The sequence below is a fragment of the Phyllobates terribilis genome, unplaced genomic scaffold (genome assembly GCF_046119375.1).
Source record: "Phyllobates terribilis strain yellow unplaced genomic scaffold, ASM4611937v1 Scaffold_3__8_contigs__length_932513732, whole genome shotgun sequence".
In the NCBI taxonomy this organism is placed as follows: Eukaryota; Metazoa; Chordata; class Amphibia; order Anura; family Dendrobatidae; genus Phyllobates; species Phyllobates terribilis.
This window is the reverse complement of record NW_027362763.1, coordinates 744890661-744904201: the sequence shown is the minus strand read 5'-3', so window position 1 is coordinate 744904201 and position 13541 is coordinate 744890661.

The window sequence follows — 13541 nt, the reverse complement described above, 5'->3', positions numbered from 1 at the left end:
ATGCCAGGAAAGTGAATGAGAATCCTGAAGTCTCATGCACACGTTGCTTATTTTTTCCTTGCAGATTTAAATCTGAGCATGTCAGTTCTTCCAGCATTTTTTGCTGCAGATTTCACTCATACTAATGTGTGGGAAAAAATCTGCACCAAGTGCACTGCCAAAATGCGAGTTATGCACTGCTTTTTTTCCCTTCACCCATGACAGCACACCTGAGAGAGGATCCGCCCTTCAGGACAGGAAACCATCTGAAATAAAAGTGCGGCACCTCTCCCCCGCTTCAGTTGGTTTCCTGTCCTTGATGGGAATCCTCACGAAATAATCAGGCGGCTGTTATGCTGAAGAAGACTTACCCAGGCCTGTCCCGGCGCTGGAAGAGCGGGCTGTTTTATCCGTGGCGCCGGCCTTCAGGTGCTGGTAGAGCCGTCCGCAGGTTCCCCGGGGACCTGTCGCACGTGCTGGCGCAGGCAGTGCAGAGGTCCTGGACTTCCGTACACCGCCACGCCGCCCATGTGAACGCGGTCATGTGCCTCTGACGTCATGGTGCGGGGTACGCTGGGTAGGGCGTGCCCGATGACGTCGGGGGCGGCGCCAAAGGAAACATGGCGGCGCCCTGTATAATGCCGGCCGGCATGGCAAAAACGCTGGCGGCGTTTGCGAGGAATGGCGCCAGGGGAGGGGCCTAATTACCGGAAGGAGACCGCAGGGACCAGGAGGTGGCTGATTTCGCCCGTCTCCCTATAAAGAGGAGCACCTGGGGTCAGAACGCTGCTATGTCTGACATGGAGCAACAGCAGCTGTCACCATGGCCACAGTCGCTACCACCTTCATCGCCACCTCTGTCTGCTCGCCGATCTAGAGGGTCCAGCGGAAGGAGCAGCAGTCGTCCGAGTCAGAGGGGTAAAGCTTATAAGGACTCCACAGTCTCCAGGAGGGATGCGTCGCGTATCCTGAAAAAGCCTTCAATTCCGGTATCCGCAGTGGCGGGGTGAGTGATCTTCGTGAATGTCACTAGATATATTTGCTAATGGGCTCCTACTGTGTGTTTAAATCACCAGGAGTAACCCAGGAAAGTTACCGCCAAGAAGCGGAACAGGGAATATGCGATATGCAAATGCCCGCTAGCGATTGACTGGCAGAAGGAGCTCTGCTCGGACTGCATTCAGAAAACTATTTGTGAGGGCACCCCGGATTTTGCAGCCAGCCTCAGATCGGTTATCAGATCGGAGGTAGAGGGTTCCCTTTAAAACAATTTTGAAAAAAAGGAAAATCATATCTGATCCTTCTTCTGACTCTGACTCCTCTGTATTATCGGATGTACAGTGTCATAGTGGGGCCTCATCCTCATACTCTTCCTCTTCAGACAGCGATAGAGGGGGGAGACCATGCTTCCCTATAGAAGACACAGACAAATTGGTAAAGGCCGTCAGAACCACTATGGGGCTAAAGGAAGATAAATCCGTTAAGTCCCTAGAGGATATCATGTTTGCAGGGTTAGAAGAAAAGAAAAAACGCACCTTCCCGGTGAACGCTAAGGTCCAGGTACTTATCAATAGAGAATGGAGGAAACCTGAGAAAGTAGGAGCCTTGCCTTCATCCTCAAAGAGAAAGTATCCCTTTGACCTAAAGGACTCTGAGAACTTGGACAAGGTGCCAAAAATTGAGGCTGCGGTGTCTAGATCATCAAAAAGATCAGCACTCCCTCTTGAAGACTCAGGGGTACTTAGAGACCCCTTAGACAAGAAGGCGGATACCTTTTTAAAACATGCCCGGGAATCCGCAGCAGGAGGTCTAAAACCGGCCATTGCAGGAACATGTACCGCTCGTTCCCTTATGATATGGTTACAGCAGTTGGAAGATCAGCTGAAAAATAAAAAGACCTCAAGGGAAAAAATTCTAGCCAGCCTCCCCCTGTTGCAGGGTGCAGCTGCCTTCCTAGCAGATACCTCTGCTGACTCAGTAAAACTGGCAGCTAGGTCGGCTGGGTTATCAAACGCGGCTAGGCGAGCTCTGTGGCTCAAGGGATGTCCTGGGGACTTACAATCAAAGTCTAGACTGTGTTCTAACCCCTGTGACAGCCAATTTCTCTTTGGCAAAAAATTTGACGATGTCCTTGAGAAAGCAAGTGACAGAAAAGGAAGGTTCCCTGGGTTTTCGGCGGATGCCAGAAAGACCTATTTTCGGAGGGGGAAATTTAGTAGAGGTCGCCCCCTGGGAGAAAAAAGAAAGTGGGATTTTAAGAACAAAAAAGAGTCCGGATATATGTTCGGGGGTCCCTCCGCTGCCTCCAAAAAGCCTCCACAATGACGCCAGGCCACAAGTTGGAGGGAGACTTTCTCATTTTTTTCATGCCTGGGAAAACATTTCCTCCAGTCCCTGGGTCCTCAACATAGTGAGAGATGGACTAAGGATTCAATTCCTTCAGCAGCCATGCCGCTCGTTTGTGATAACTCCGGTAAGAAAATCCCCAGACGAACAATTGGCCCTAGAATCAGAGATCTTGAACCTGTTGAACAAGCAAGTGCTATGCGAGGTACCGGTCAGTCAAAAAGGAAGGGGATTTTATTCCCCTCTCTTTTCAATAAAAAAAACGGACGGTTCATTCAGAACTATTATAAATCTAAAGGGCCTCAACCGGTTTGTAAACAACCATACGTTCAAAATGGAATCAATAAACTCAACAATAAAGCTTCTTTTTCACAATTGCTTTATGGCAGTGATAGATCTCAAAGACGCGTACTATCACGTCCCAATTCACCCAGGTCATCAAAAGTATCTAAGGGTTGCTCTTTACATTCAAGGAAGTCTCAGACACTTCCAGCTCTTCCCTTCGGGTTGTCGATTGCTCCAAGGGTATTCACCAAGCTGATAGCCGAGGTAACAGCCTTTCTCCACATTCAGAATACAGTTATAATACCATATCTGGATGACTTCCTTATAGTGGGGAATTCAGAGAGCCACTGTATTTCACAACTGAATCAAGTCATGGCTGTCTTGCAGAACTTAGGCTGGATGATCAATGCCCAAAAATCAAGGCTAGAGCCCGCAAGGATCCAGGCCTTTCTGGGGTTTACCCTAAACTCAGAGTGTCAGACTTGTCTTCTACCCGACAGCAAAATAGACAAAGTCACAAATTTGGTGTCAGCAGCCATACACACCCCAGACATGTCCTTAAGGAAGACTATGTCCCTGCTAGGTACTCTAACATCTTGCATTCCGGCGGTCAAGTGGGCCCAATTTCACACAAGAAACCTTCAGTGGGAAATCTTGTCAGCACAAAGATTGTTAAAAGGGTATTTAGAAGGAAAGGTACATCTCTCCTTGCGAACCAGGGACGCCCTCTTGTGGTGGACAGACAGGTCAAATTTATCTCGGGGGGTCCAGTGGGACACACCAGTACAAGACATCATCACGACCGATGCAAGCAACTCAGGGTGGGGCGCACACCTAGAAAATCACATGATTCAAGGCCCTTGGTCATTCCTAGAGAAAAAGGGGTCATCAAATCTAAAAGAACTATGGTCGGTGAGAAACGCTTTAGAAGGCTTCCTCCCTTTACTCCAGGGTCGCCATGTTCAGGTTATGTCGGAAAACAGAACCACTGTGGCCTACATAAACCACCAGGGTGGAACAAGATCTTATTCTCTTCTGGAAGCAGTAGGCAGGCTTTTTCAAATAGCAGAGAAAAATCTTCTATCTCTCACAGCGCTACACATACGAGGCATAGACAACGCGAAAGCAGACTTCCTAAGCCGCAACAAGTTGAGTATCCCAGAGTATTCCATCAGATAGTACAGCTGTGGGGTCTACCAGAGATAGATTTGTTCGCCGACAAAAACAACAGGAAAGTGGAGAAATTCTGCTCACTAGACCCAAGGGGAAACCCTTTTGCAATAGATGCTCTCTAGATTCCTTGGAGCTTCAAGTTGGCCTATGCATTCCCGCCAATAGCTATGATACCTCTGGTGGTGAGGAAGATGAGAAAGGATCAAGTGAGAGTGATTGTCATAGCCCTCTTCTGGCCAAAGAGACCCTTTTGAGGATAATGTCACAATCAGACCCATGGATCCTACCAGAGACCCCGGACCTTCTAGCTCAGGGACCAATATTCCATTCTCAAGTGAAGGGTTTGCACCTAGCAGCATGGAATTTGAGAGGGCAATATTGATGGTCAAAGGATTTTCACCAGGTTTAGTGTCTACTCTATTAAAAAGTAGAAAGCCCATAACCACCAAAATCTATGGTAGAACATGGAGAAAATTTTTACATTTTCTAGGAAAGCCATTAAGCCAGAAACCTCCAATTAAATCCATCCTGGAGTTCTTACAGAAGGGGTTTGAGTTAGGTCTAGCTACCAGTACACTTAAGGTCCATGTTTCTGCCTTGGGTGCGCTATATAACCATAACCTTGCAGCCAATAAATGGATTACAAGGTTCATTAAATCCTGCGGTAGATCTAGGCCAATCTCAATACCCAAAGTTCCTCCATGGAACCTAAATTTAGGACTTGACGCCAGAGCTGTGGAGTCGGAGTCGTGGATTCTGAATTAGTTTTGGTTGGAGTCGGAGTCTGAGTCGGTAGAAATGTACCGACTCCGACTCCAGCTTTAAAAAAAAAATTATTAATATTTTGTAATTGAACTTTCATATGAATTTTATAAATGTTACTCAAATATATATGTTCTATCAAACTATGAACAACAGTGATAAGCAGTTCTGCTGGAGATAGACATTTCTTACTTCTTGTATGTCACTGTTCTCCACTGCCCATTATGTAATCTTATACTTGGTTAACCTCATGCTGCCCCAACCCCCCTACTTACAATGTATGAAACTGAAAGTGAAAATGTGTTGCAAATTCTTAGTAGTAAAGCTCCTCCTCTAGACTAGATGTTTACTAGGTGTGCGTCTTCCAAGCATCTCACAGCTGCTACTCAGAAGAGGAAGACTGTAAGAAGTATTATCCTTTCAACAAACTTTGCATCAGTTAACTGTGAGTACATGAGGAATAACAGTATTACTGACCACTATATCAGTTGTACGACCTGGCAATAATTTTGTACAATTGTTTTTAGGAAAAACAATTGTCATTTGGATTGTGAATGCAGAATTAAAAACCTGAGAATGTCAAAGAAGCGTCACATTAAATCAGCTGTATTTGAACATTTCACCATCACTCAAGATAGAAAACATTATGTCTGTCAGTGTATGACAAATGATCCAGACGAAAACAAATGCTGTGAAGCCAAGATCAGTGCATATTCAGGCAAAGATAAAAATGCTCCTACCAGAGCTTCTAATCTAAAGAGACATTTACAGCGCTTTCATCCAGAAGTACTGAAAGCAGTGGATGAGAAAGACTGCATCCAAACCAATGAACCAGTGCCCAGCTCTTCCAGCCAAACAAAGGAGCAGAGAACTTTGCAGCCATCAGTTGCAAGATATTTTGTCAGTGACAAAGTTACTGTGACAATGACAGTAGATACATTTAAAAAACAGATCATAGAGCTTGTTGTAAAGGATAGTGTGCCTATTTCATTATTTTCACGTCCAGCTTTTATGTGTCTGAATGGGGAAATGGCCCTCAAGCTTGGTGTTTCTCTGGAGAGAGAGAGTATTAGAAAATTAGTAATCGAAGAAGCTTTTAAACAAAAGGAAGAACTTAAAAAAAAACTCTCAAGGGATGCTTTGTTTCTTAAAATGGATGCCTGCACACGTCACAGAGTGAACTATTTTGCCATCAAGGTCCGATTTGTTTGTGACAAAAATGAAATAGTTACCAAGACATTGGCAGTAAAAGACACCAAAGCTCATCACACCAGTGAGTTTCTCCAGGTCTTGGTGGAAAAGGTTCTGCAAGACTATGAACTTAAAGAGAAAGTTCTTTCTGTCGTAACTGACAATGCTTCAAATATGATGAGTACTATTAAGCTAATGAATGAGAGTAATGATGGTGACCAGCAGCTAGAAGAACATTCTGGGTCCACAGACACAGAAATGTTTGAAATAGAGGAACACAGTATTGTAACTGAGGAGCAAACTGAAGTTGCTTCAGATGAACAGCAACATGATAGTTTAGATGATCTTGTTGAAACTGTGTCAATACGTTCTTTCATTCATCACATGCGCTGTGTTGTGCATACGCTACAGCTGGCTATAAGAGACAGTCTGCAAGAAGGACAGGCTGCTGCACTGATTGGCAAGGTGAGAAAATTGGCTACTGTTACCAGAACCCCTAAAGTTGACTCAATTTTGAATTGACGTGCTGGAAAAGGGGCAATTATTGATCAAGCCACACGATGGGGCAGTACTTACTTAATGATTCAGCGCTTGGTTGAACTGAAAACCTTTCTTGTAGACATGGCTAACCCTCAACTGACGCTAAATGAAAGTCAGTGGAATCAGGTGACTGAGCTGGAAAAATTGCTAGAGCACCCATTTACAGGGACTAAAAAATTACAAGCAGAGGAATTAACTCCAGGTATTTTCTTAAAGGAGTGGAAGAACCTGATGTTTCACCTGTCCCAAAGAGGAGGGTTAATTGCAAGTGGCATTGCTACATCAATGAAACGGAGAGAGGAGCTACTATTACAAAATAGCAATCTTTTGGCAGCTGTTTATGTAGACCCAATGCATCGGATTCTTCTAGATGATCAACAGCTAACTAACGGAAAAGAAGCTCTGTTTGAAATAACAGTAAGGATGAAAGGGTTGCAGAACAGTCAGGAGGAACAAGAAGAATTTGGTCGTCCTGCCACATCTTCACCCTCATCATCAACTGATGAAGAATTTAATTTCGAAAAATATTTGGATCACTAGGAACGTGCAAAGTGTTCCTGCATAGAAGAAGAGTCATCCCCATCAAAGAACACAGCCAGTACATTTCAGCAGAATTTTTCATGTGCACTAAAAGAAATTGAGAAATTTGACCGTTCATCAAAAATAACAGTGCAACAAGCGATTCCTCTGTATCCTGACATTGTCAGAGATGTTGCCCGAGTGGTTACTGCTTTGCCACCAACCCAAGTTAGTGTAGAGAGGTTGTTCTCTGCTCTCAAAATAATTAGATCAGATTTGAGGGCATCCATGAAAGAGGATCTGACAGAGGCAATACTTTTTCTGAGGACAAATGTATAGATTTCTTCTTATTAACTGCATAACAGTGTTTATTGCATATTTACTTACAAGAGTTTAGAAAAGTTTATAAAAGTTATTTGCTATATTCTAATTGTATTCTAATAAATATAGTTTTTGCTCTAAGTGGTCTGATTACTTATATGATGGTGAGAAACTGAATAAGCACGATGTTAATATTTTACAACAGTAAATTTATTGTTACGAATTGGCCATTTATGAAGGAGTCGGAGTCGGAACCTGATAAAATCCAGGAGTCGGAGTCGCAACTGTGGCTTACCGACTCCACAGCCCTGCTTGACGCACTAACTATGGAACCCTTTGAACCAGTTCAGGAGTTGTCCACAAAATACATAACTCTCAAAACAATTATTTTGGTAGCCTTAACATCGGCCCGTAGAGTAAGTGATTTTGTGACGCTCACAGCCCTCCCTGGGAGATTCGGAACTCGGAGCTGGGTCAGATGTTGGGGGAGCAGTCGTGGCCTGGACCCGCTCCGTGCCCAGGGCCGTCACATAAAAGTAATGGGCTTACAGGGTTGAGTGGTTCTTATCGACTACGCCACCTGTGGTACCTGGTGAAGGCCACCAGCGCTGCTGCAGTCCTCTGAGGCGGGATGTTGTGGCAGCCGTTGTTGACACTACTCCCCACAGGCAGAGCAGGGCCTCAGGGCAGAGACGAGGATGGAGGGAGTTGTAGTGTAGGAGGTCTGGTGCTGCGTGGTGCGGTGCAGTGCAGAAATAAAGAGTTCGGAGGCCATAGGGGTTGACTTCCAGGGTTTTTACTCACGGTGGAGAGTACAGCTGCAAGGCTTCTCCCTGCTCCTCACGGAGTTCTGCAGTCACCAGGGACGGGGGTCTGACAACCTCCGAGTAATTCAAGTGCTTAATCAGGACCCCACACCAGAGTGTTCCTAGACTTCAGACTGAGTCCTCTCCTGTCTGTGTGTGTAGATAGGCCGGGTCTCCCTCTGGACTACGCTCAGAAAAAGGGTATGGGTGGCAGCTCTGCTCCTTCCGTTACCCGGTGGGATCCTCTGGGCCTGCCGGGCTTCCCTGACTAGGATGTAGAGTAGCAAAGTCAGGTGTCGGGGGCCGGTACCCCTCTTGCAGCCGGAATCCCTCTGACTAGGCCAGAATAGCGAGGACAGGTGGCGTATACCGCTCCGTCTGCACCCCCCTGGGATTCTTTTGCGGTGGAGCTACACTCCTAAGCTCCAGGCCTTCTTGGGTATGGTCCTTGACCGGGTTGAGACATACGTTAACTCCAACCTGCCCCTCGACTCAAGGCCGGAGTACGAGGGCCGTGTCTCCATCCGCTGCAGGTTCACCCAGAAGCCACGTTCAGGGATGGAGATCACTATCAAAGAACACATGAGCCCAAGATGGCTGTTTATTAAATATGAAATATTAAGTGTAACTAAATGTGCGTCCTCCACCCTCACCCACTACATGGTTCCCCCTATCTCTTGGTTCCCCAGTCTCCCATTTTCCCAGTAGGGACAGCACACTAGTGCCTAATAGCCCCCTCTGGTGGTAGAAGTGTGGTGTTGGATGTGGAGGTGGGGTCCTGACCATTGCACCGTTCTTACCTCGAAGGAGGAACACCACACCCCATTGAAGAGGTGCAGCATCCCTGTGGCGGTCGAACCCTCAGGGGCACCACATTCACCCCTGGTGAAACACAGCACGTCCGCGGGTTGCAAAGAGAGCAAAACCTGGTACAGTCTTTTTATATTTTTGATAACCGTAAACAATCTTCCCCATATGGGAGGCACTTCTCCTTTAGCTTTACAAACTGCACAAATTATAAAAGTATAAAACCATCCAGAGACATTATGCATAGACAGACAGGTAAAAGTGCAAGGACGAAGAGTCCGTTCAGAAGCGCGAGGGACCTGTCCCAAACCCCCAACATAGGCCCGGGGGTGGTTGCAGGGCATGAAGATCCCGAGTTGGACCTCCAAGAGAGCCACTCCAGACAGGTTTTTCTTCCGAGGTCTGAGGGAGAAATAGCCGCGGTTTTACATAAAACCAATAAGGAGCACCTAAAGAGATGCAAACTATTTACAGTTAAATAGTCTGTCTACTGCAAGTCCGCAGGGACAAATGTCTCTAGAAAAACCGGGAGGAAAACATGGCAAACATTAATATATACATAACAACTTTAGTGTAACTAAATGTGCGTCCTCCACCCTCACCCACTACATGGTTCCCCCTATCTCTTGGTTCCCCAGTCTCCCATTTTCCCAGTAGGGACAGCACACTAGTGCCTAATAGCCCCCTCTGGTGGTAGAAGTGTGGTGTTGGATGTGGAGGTGGGGTCCTGACCATTGCACCGTTCTTACCTCGAAGGAGGAACACCACACCCCATTGAAGAGGTGCAGCATCCCTGTGGCGGTCGAACCCTCAGGGGCGCCACAATTTACAGGCCCTATCCATAAATCCTCCATATACGCAAATATTTGAGGATAGAATAGTATTGAGGCCTGATCCAGCCTACCTTCCTAAGGTTGCACTCAAGTTTCATAGATCTCAGAAAATTGTTCTGCCCTCCTTTTGTAATAGCCCAAAGAACCCAGGGGAGCAAACGTTTCAAAACCTTGATGTTAGAAGGGCTCTATTACAATACATAAAAGTAACTAGCCAGTGGAGGCGTAGCCAATCCCTGTTCGCAGCCTTCCAGGGGAGTAGGAAGGGGTATGGGGTGACGAAAGCAACTATAGCCAGATGGATTAGGGAGGCCATTTTCTTAGCCTTCTCTACAAGTAACACCCCGATCCCTGACTGCATCAAAGCTCACTCCGCCAGGGCCGTGGCTACCTCCTGGGCAGAGAAGGCAGAGGTATCGATAGATCAAATCAGTAAGGCCGCTACATGGTCATCACCATCTACCTTTTTCAAACACTACCGTTTGGATCAATCCTGCCTATCTGACTTAACCTTTGGTAGAAGGGTGCTACAAGCGGTGGTCCCTCCCTAAGGTGTTTCTTTCTCCAAAATTCTCTCAGGTGTGCTGGCGTGGGTGAAGGGAAAACACCAAGGTTACTTACCGGTAGCCTGTTTTTCCAGAACCCATGACAGCACCCGTATATGCCCCCCCTTCTTTCTCACCATATGGGTGTGCACGTGTGTTGGGTGTTATTTGATGTGGTGTTGGATTTGCATATAACTCTTTTTTATGGAGGTCCTCTCAATGCTCTGTAACCAACTGAAGCAGGGGAGAGGTGCCGCCCTTTTATTTCAGATGGTTTCCTGTCCTTGAAGGGCGGATCCTCTCTCAGGTGTGCTGTCATGGGTTCTGGAAAAACCGGCTACCGGTAAGTAACCTTGGTGTTTACCGCCAAGAGATGCAGAAATGGTGCAGAAATTTTTGCACCAAATACTTAATGTGTGCACAGACCCTAAGGCTTTGTGCACACGGTCAGGATTTGCAGCAGAAAATTCTGCTGCAAATCCTGATGTGCTGGCAGGGAAAACGCTGCGTAAAATACTCGCTTATTTCAGCATTTGGCTGAGTGCACACAAAGCGATTTTAATGCGTTTTTGCGGTTTATTTTTGCCGCGAAAACGCAGAAAAATCGCTTGTAATTGGTCTGCCATTTACTGCAATGCAAATCCGCATGTGCAGTGCACATCATGCGGAAATTTCTGCTGCGAATTCGCATTGCGGTAAAACCCACAGCAAGACCAACTCTAGTGCCATTTCACTGCGAAATCGCCGCCATTGACTTGCATTGGATCGCATAAGATCCGCATGACTACATGTAGCCATGCGTATCTTGTGCGATTAATGCGCGGATGGTACCCGGGTAGCGTGACCTGTCACATGACCGCTGACGTCATGGAAGGTCCTTTTACATTACCGATGCCCGCCACAGAGCCAGCAGCGACGCCAGGAGCAGAGCGGGGGCCATCAGAAGGTGAGTATAAGGAGATAACTTTGAGCACCAACCGTCATCTCCTATCTCAGTAATGGGAAAATCTGTATGAATGGAAGATGCATTTTACACCCTGAATTGAGAATTTTGAGAATGACTGATCAGTCCAGGAGGATAAAGAAGCAGATTTCTCGAATAAGATATATTACAGAGTTTCTTGTTTTATTGCATTATAGATTTATATAAAATTTAAAATGACAGTTACTCATTAAATATATAACCACAGTCACAATGGTGCACTGGATTTTTTTTTTTTATATGCCGACTTCTTATAAATTTGAAATGTATTTTCTCCACAATATTTTTTTTTATTTTTACCCAATCATTCATGTAGACTACATTGTACTACAGAAATACCGATCTCATGCAATAATGCATGGGTCCATATATATTCTTTTTGTAATTTTTAAAATGTAAAAAAAAAGGGAAATGGGCCAATGCGAAAGTTTGGGCACCCTTGGAGCTGTGTGTGCTGAGATACCTTTGACCAAGGTTTCAGACTTTAATTAGTCTGTTAGGGTTATGGCTCATTCACTATCATCGTTAGGAAACGCCAGGTGATGCAAATTTCCCAGCTTTATAAAAACCTAGCCTCCTCTAACCTTGTGCCAAAAAACTGTAGCCATGGGTTCTTCTAAGCAGCTGCTTAGCACTCTGAAAATGGTCGAGGCCCACAAAGCAGAAGCCTAAAAGAAGATGGCAAAGCATTTTCAAGTTGCCCTTCCCTCAGTTCGAAATGTAATTAAGAAACGGCAGTTAACAGGAACAGTGGAGGTCAAGATAAAGTCTAGAAGACCAAGCAAAATTTCAGTTTTTTCAGTTGACCCGCCAAAACATGTTGTGAGTGCCACATTTGTTAAATAAAGACGTAATACCTAAAGCAGGGTTCCCCAACTCCAGTCCTCAAGGCCCACCAACAGGTCATGTTTTCAGGATTTCCTTAGTATTGCACAGGTGATAATTCCATCATCAGCACAGGCAATAGTTACATCACCTGTGCAATACTAAGGAAATCCTGAAAACATGACCTGTTGGTGGGCCTTGAGGACTGGAGTTGGGGAACCCTGACCTAAAGGATAATCTGTACCTGGATGCTGGATTCATGCGCCACACTAAAACCGCAAATTTACCAACTTCATCAATCATATCCCTTTGGGAGCGGTAAGTGCTGCATCTTACAGCGCTGGAGCACAGTGAGTGAAGGACCTGAGGTGACGTCACCCCCCGTGACCGGTTAAGCCTGAACGCCAGAGTATCGTGTGTTGTGTGACTATACACCGGAGGCCCTCACTGTGGTTGTGCAGAGGTGCACAACCACGAAAGGTGATGATCTCATGAACCCCCTCCCCCCAAATTAGTCCCCATTAGACCATCGGTTACATAAAAGGCCGCCTCTCTGTATGTTTTTATTTTCCACCTGCACAAGTATGGCCTTCATGGAAGAGTCATCAGAAGAAAACCTCTCCTGCGTCCTCACCCAAAGGCCACAGCCGCACTATCAGTATTTGGTCAGTATTCAATCAGTATTTTTTCACAGGAGCCAAAACCAGGAGTGGGTGATAAATGCAGAATTGGTGACTTGTTTCTATTATACCTTTTCTCTGATTGTTCCTCACCTGGTTTTGGCTCCCACTCCTGAGAAAAAATACTGACCAAATACTGGTAGCGGGGCTGTGGCCTTAAATTCAGCTTCAGAAGTTTATAAAAGAACATCTAAACAAGCCTGATGCATTTTTGAAACAAGTCCTGTGGACCGATGAAGTTAAAATAGAACTCTTTGGCCACAATGATTAAAGGTATGTGTGGAGAAAAAGGGCACAGAATTTCAGGAAAGGAACATCTCGCCAACCATTAAGCATGGGGGTGGACCAATCATGCTTTGGGGTTGTGTTGCAGCCAATGTCACAGCAAAAATAATGGACATGCTGCGGATTTTTCCGCAATGATAATCCGCAGCGGAAATTTCCGCAGCATGTGCACAGCACATGCGGATTATCATTGGGGACCATGGGGCACGTGTTGCTAAGTGTTTAAGCGTTTTCGTTGCGGAAATTCCGTGGCAAAAACGCTTGAAAAACGCATAGTGGGCACGCAGCCTTAAAGGAAATCTGGGCAGGTAATAGAGCTGGAGTGACTGAGGCTTTAGCTCTACCATATCCATCTGCATATCAAATCAAAAGCTGATTTCTGAGTAACAGAAACAGACTAGCCATGTGAAGGTATTGCTGGACTTGTCTTTAAAAGATGTACATGCCCCCATAAATAGTTTGGGGTGTGAAATCCTGTGACTGATTCCCCGACGGAAATCACAATAACCTGTTGATGTGTTGGGCTTGTACAATTCTATATAAATCCATCTAATTTAAGCATAACTGGCTGTGGCTCGCCCTGACTGTTCGCATATTTAGATTTTCTATTTCATTTCGGATGGTCAAGTGTGAGCGCCAGCTGTCCAGAATCGTTTATCTGG